At 38.3% G+C, this 6,218-nt stretch overlaps 2 pseudogenes; one reads left to right on the plus strand and one right to left on the minus strand.

Annotated features, from left to right (window-relative positions):
- LOC112062670 (RNA/RNP complex-1-interacting phosphatase-like) overlaps positions 1 to 4,128 on the plus strand; it is a 114,335-nt pseudogene extending 110,207 nt beyond the window's left edge.
- LOC129391527 (DNA (cytosine-5)-methyltransferase 1-like) overlaps positions 2,985 to 6,218 on the minus strand; it is a 107,344-nt pseudogene continuing 104,110 nt past the window's right edge.

Raw genomic sequence — 6,218 nt, forward strand, 5'->3', positions numbered from 1 at the left:
CCTAAATAAATCCTACCATATCAATAATAAAAACTAAATGTCAATGAATTAAACAATATAATCAGAAGGCAGATATTGTCAAACTGGGTTTAAAAAAATGTTTTCTATAGGAGACACTCCTTGGATTCAAAAGTCTAATGTGTACAAAGTAAAAGGATGAAAAAATATACATCATGCAGATAGCAACCACAAGCATGCTGAAGTGGCTATACTAATACCAGACAAAATAGACTTTAAAACAAACAAAAAAGTTACTAGATATGAAAAGGGACATTTTATGATAAAAAAGGGAAGATACAAAACTTTTTAACATATTTGCCCTGAATAAGATAAAACCAAAACACATGAAGAAGAAAATACCAAAATCCATGAAGAATTGAAGGAAGAAATAGAAAATTGCACATTAGGTAGAGGCTTCAGTACTCCACAGTCAATAATGGAATGAACAGTTAGAAAGAAGATCAACAATGATATAGAAGACTTGGACAAGACTATGAATTAACAAGACCTAATAAATGTCTACAGAACACTCAACTGAACAGTAAAATACTCATCCTGCTCAACTACATGTGAAACGTTTTCCAGCATAGGTGACATACTAGGCTGTAAGACAAGAGATTGAAACCCACATACATTGCTGGTGGGAATGCAAAATGGTGCAGCCATTTTACAAAACAGCTTGAGAGTTCCTGCAAGTGTTAAACATAGAGTTACCCTATGACCCAGCAGTTTCACTACTAAATCTATACCTAAGAGAAATAAAAACTTATTTCTGCACAAAAGCTTGTACATGAATGTTCATAGAAGCATATTTCTAAAAACAAAATGTGCAAATAATTCAAATGTCAGTCTGACAATTGAATAAACAAAATGTGGAATATCCATACAATAGAATAGCATTCAGCTATAAAAAGGAATGAAGTATTGATCCATGTTACAACATGGATGAACCATGAAAGCATTATTTAAAGTAAAAGCAGCCACTCACAAAAGATCACATATTATATGGTCCCATTTATATGAAATGCCCAGAATAGCAAATCTGTAGAGACAGGAAGGAGATTAGTGGTTGCCTAGGGCTGAGAGGGTTGAGGAGAATGAAAAAACCTTGTTAATATGTAATGGGTTTTTTGTGCGGGGACAGAAATCTAAAATCAGATTGTTGTGATGGTTACACAAGTCTTTTAGTGGTTACCTGACAATTGAATAAACAAAATGTGGAATATCCATACAATAGAATAGCATTCAGCTATAAAAAGGAATGAAGTATTGATCCATGTTACAACATGGATGAACCATGAAAGCATTATTTAAAGTAAAAGCAGCCACTCACAAAAGATCACATATTATATGGTCCCATTTATATGAAATGCCCAGAATAGCAAATCTGTAGAGACAGGAAGGAGATTAGTGGTTGCCTAGGGCTGAGAGGGTTGAGGAGAATGAAAAAACCTTGTTAATATGTAATGGGTTTTTTGTGCGGGGACAGAAATCTAAAATCAGATTGTTGTGATGGTTACACAAGTCTTTTAGTGGTTACACAAGTCTTTTAGTGTTTACACAAGTCTATTAGTGGTTACACTGAGAACCACTGAATTGTATACATTAAAGTGTTGAAATTATGGTGTGTAAATTACATCCCAATAAAGCTGTTAAAATTATAATTTTATATTTATAAATTTGAAAATTCATCCAAAATGACAAATTCTTGAAAAATGCAAGCTAACAAGACTAACCCAAGAAAAAAAAATCTAAAAAACCTATATCTACTCCAAAAGTTGTTTGTATAATTAAGTACTTTTACAGAAAGTGATTTCAGGGATAAATGTCTTTCCAAGTAAATTCTTCCAAATATTTAGGGAAGAAATATTGGTAACCTTACATAAAAATCTTCCAGGAAACAGAAAAGTATAATATATTGCTCAAGATATTTATAAGGCCAACATAAGTTTCAGATCAAAACTAAAAAGAATATTACAAGAATAGAATCACAGGCAAGTTTCTCCTTTGAACATGCATGCAAAATGTGTAAACAGAAGCACAAACTGTATCCATAGTATGTAAAACAATCATATATCACAATCAAAGTAGCTTTATTCTAGTAATGCAAGGTTGGTTTAATGTTGAAACATGAAACTGATCCCAGGAATGAATTAGAGTGGGAAAAGAAGTCATTTAAAACAGAAGTCTTGGGAATTCCCTGGTGGTCCAGTGGTTAGAACTTGGCGCTTTCACTACTGGGGCCCTGGGGTCCAATTCCCTGTCAGGGAACTAAGATCCTGCAAGCCATGAGGCAGGGCCACGAAAAAAAAAAGGAAAAAAAGAAGTCTTAACCAGATGTGTCTCTATAAAACGTTTTCCCCACTCTTTTAGCTATATATTCTTTTGTCTGTGTGTGTGTGTGGTACACGGGCCTCTCACTGTTGTGGCCTCTCCCGTTCCGGAGCACAGGCTCCAGACGCACAGGATCAGTGACCATGGCTCACGGGCCCAGCTGCTCCGCGGCATGCGGGATCCTCCCAGACCGGGACACAAACCCGTGTCCCCTGCATCGGCAGGTGGACTCTCAACCACTGCGCCACCAGGGAAGCCCAGCTATATATTCTTTAACTGCCTCCTCATATGACAGTTTATGTATTTTAGAAATAAAATTTTAAGAAATAAACTTTGTAGTTTATAGACATAGATTTCCTTTAGCATGGTTGATTAGAATTTGCTTTTAGTTATTAATAGTTTAGAAAACATTATTTCAGGTTCACAATTTATTATTGATAATGTCACAAAAATTTTCATTGTTAACTTTGAGAAAACCTCTATGGATTCCTTCCTCATAAATATTTACTATTATAAATGCATTACTGATTTCAGTACTGCTATAGGTTTGTGCATTACAGGAATTCTGATAAAATACTCATTCACACCATGCCATTACACACATTATTGATGGAGTATATTAATTTTCATTGTTAACTTTGAGAAAACCTCTATGGATTCCTTCCTCATAAATATTTACTATTATAAATGCATTACTGATTTCAGTACTGCTATAGGTTTGTGCATTACAGGAATTTTGATAAAATACTAATTCACACCATGCCATTACACACATTATTGATGGAGTATATTATTTATTTATTTATTTATGGCTCTGTTGGGTCTTCGTTGCTGTGCGCAGTCTTTCTCTAGTTGCAGCGAGTGGGGGCTACTCTTCGTTGCGGTGTGCAGGCTTCTCATTGTGGTGGCTTCTCTTGTTGCAGAGCACGGGCTCTAGGCACGCAGGCTTCAGTAGTTCTGGCTCACAGGCTCAGTAGTTCTGGCTCACGGGCTCTAGAGTGCAGGCTCCCTAGTTATGGCACACAGGATTAGTTGCTCCGCGGCGTGTGGGATCTTCCCGGACCAGGGCTCGAACCCGTGTCCCCTGCATTGGCTGGCGGCTTCTTAACCACTGTGCCATCAGGGAAGCCCCTGGAGTATATTCTTGACAGAAGAAAATTTCCCTTTTGACTAAGCATTGATGAGAACTGATTCTTTGACTTATCTTTCACATGCCTGATGATTGAAATAATTTTCCACAGAGTAGCTTCTGATTTTATACTTTTCAGTTCTTTTTGTATTCTTCAAATGCACATGCTTTGAGAGCTGTGAAGTGCAAGACATGGCTATATTGTAAGGTGGTTTCTGTCCTTATGCTTCTGTGTCTTGTGCTAGTTAAGTCAGTAGAGTAGTAAGTAAGAGTAATGGAAGTTATTCCTGTAATGGGATAGTATATAGTCAATTACATATGGTGGTGTCTGAAAATCACATAATAGCCTCACTTAAAACATCTCCTTAGCCAGATTTCAAAAAACCCTGTGGCCATCCCAATATGATCCAGCATAGAGGAATATGATAGAAGGAAAATTGGCAAAGAAAGAGATGCTGGTCTTACCTGATGGAAGTTAAAATATCTCACTTTTGACAATTTTGCTAAAACCTGTAATTACATGAACTAATTTCTATGGTTCTTCGTAGGACCTAAAAAGGAACACATAGAGTTGTGGAACAACAACAGAAGCTACTGTGAAGAGAAGCCCGTGCACCGCAACAAAGAGTAGACCCCGCTCGCCGCAACTAGAGAAAGCCCGCACACAGCACTGAAGACCCAACGCAGACAAAAGTAAATAAATAAAAATAAATGAAATTATTTTTTAAAAAGTAATACTCAGGTTTGAGGCATGAGAAATATGATGAGGAGAAATTATCTAATGTTTTCAGAACTTTTTAAATATCAAACTCAGTCTCTAAGATTTTAGCATTATATACAATATCGGTTACTTATTAGTGGTTTGGGAAGGCCAATTTAAAATTTTCTGATCTTACTGTATTGAAATTCACGGCCCTAATGTTTTCCACATTGACTATATGAATGATGAAGAAAATTCAATCATGTATTTCATTTCCAACTGGACAGAAAACAAAATTTTTAAAAGTGTTTGGACTATTGACTTTTGATTTCTTCTAAGGCAAATGTATAGGTAATTTTTATTCCCTGATTAGGAGAAAAATGGTGGAAAAGGGCAGGGTTAAGAATTAAGATTTCAAGACCGTGAGAGGTAGATGGCCAAACAGAGTTCCTAAGGTTCGGTGCCTGTAACTGTTGCCGCCGCTTAAGCCCGCCAAAGCAGTGGTACGGCTGCTGCCCTCGTATTTGCTACCTCTAGACACATTCTTGCCAGTAGTGGCGGCAGCGGGACTCAATGACCCTCTTTTCTCACTCCCTCCAGAAGCTAAGATAAATGTCCTTCATAAACCACCATATGAACATCCAAAAGACTTGAAGCTCAGTGATGGTCAACTGCGTGTAGGATACGTGAGTTCTGACTTTGGGAATCATCCTACTTCTCATCTTATGCAGTCTATTCCAGGCATGCACAATCCTGATAAATTTGAGGTATTCTGTTATGCCCTGAGCCCAGATGATGGCACAAACTTCCGAGTGAAGGTGATGGCGGAAGCCCATCATTTCACTGATCTTTCTCAGATTCCATGCGATGGAAAAGCAGCTGATCGCATCCATCAAGATGGTATACACATCCTTGTAAATATGAATGGTTATACCAAGGGTGCTCGAAACGAACTCTTTGCTCTCAGGCCAGCTCCTATTCAGGCAATGTGGCTGAGGTACCCTGGGACTAGTGGCGCGCTTTTCATGGATTATATCATCACTGATCAGGAAACTCCACCTGCTGAAGTTGCTGAGCAGTATTCTGAGAAACTGGCTTATATGCCCCATACTTTCTTTATTGGTGATCATGCTAATATGTTCCCTCACCTGAAGAAAAAAGCGGTCATCGATTTTAAGTCCAATGGGCACATTTATGACAATCGGATTGTGCAGAATGGCATCGACCTCAAAGCATTTCTTGATAGTCTACCAGATGTGAAAATACTCAAGATGAAATGTCCTGGTGGAGAAGACGACGCAGACAGCAGTAATACAGCTCTTAATATGCCTGTCATTCCTATGAATACTATTGCAGAAGCAGTTATTGAAATGATTAACAGAGGACAAATTCAGATAACAATTAATGGATTCAGTATTAGCAATGGACTGGCAACTACCCACATCAACAATAAGGCTGCCACTGGAGAGGAGGTTCCCCGTACCATTATAGTAACCACACGTTCTCAGTACGGGTTACCGGAAGATGCCATTGTGTACTGTAACTTTAATCAGTTATATAAAATTGACCCACCTACTTTGCAGATGTGGGCAAGTATTCTGAAGCGTGTTCCCAATAGTGTACTGTGGCTGTTGCGTTTTCCAGCAGTAGGAGAACCTAATATTCAACATCCAGCAGTGGGAGAAACTAATATTCAACAGTATGCACAAAATATGGGCCTTCCCCAAAACCGTATCATTTTTTCACCTGTTACTCCTAAAGAAGAACATGTTCGGAGAGGCCAGCTGGCTGATGTCTGCTTGGATACTCCACTCTGTAATGGACACACCACAGGGATGGATGTCCTTTGGGCAGGGACACCCATGGTGACTATGCCAGGAGAGACTCTTGCTTCCCGAGTTGCAGCTTCCCAGCTCACTTGTTTAGGCTGTCTTGAGCTTATTGCTAAAAATAGACAAGAATATGAAGACATAGCTGTCAATTTGGGAACTGATCTAGAATACCTGAAGAAAATTCGTGGCAAAGTCTGGAAGCAGAGAATATCTAGCCCTCTGT

The sequence above is a fragment of the Physeter macrocephalus genome, chromosome 18, assembly GCF_002837175.3.
Source record: "Physeter macrocephalus isolate SW-GA chromosome 18, ASM283717v5, whole genome shotgun sequence".
NCBI lineage: Eukaryota > Metazoa > Chordata > Mammalia > Artiodactyla > Physeteridae > Physeter > Physeter macrocephalus.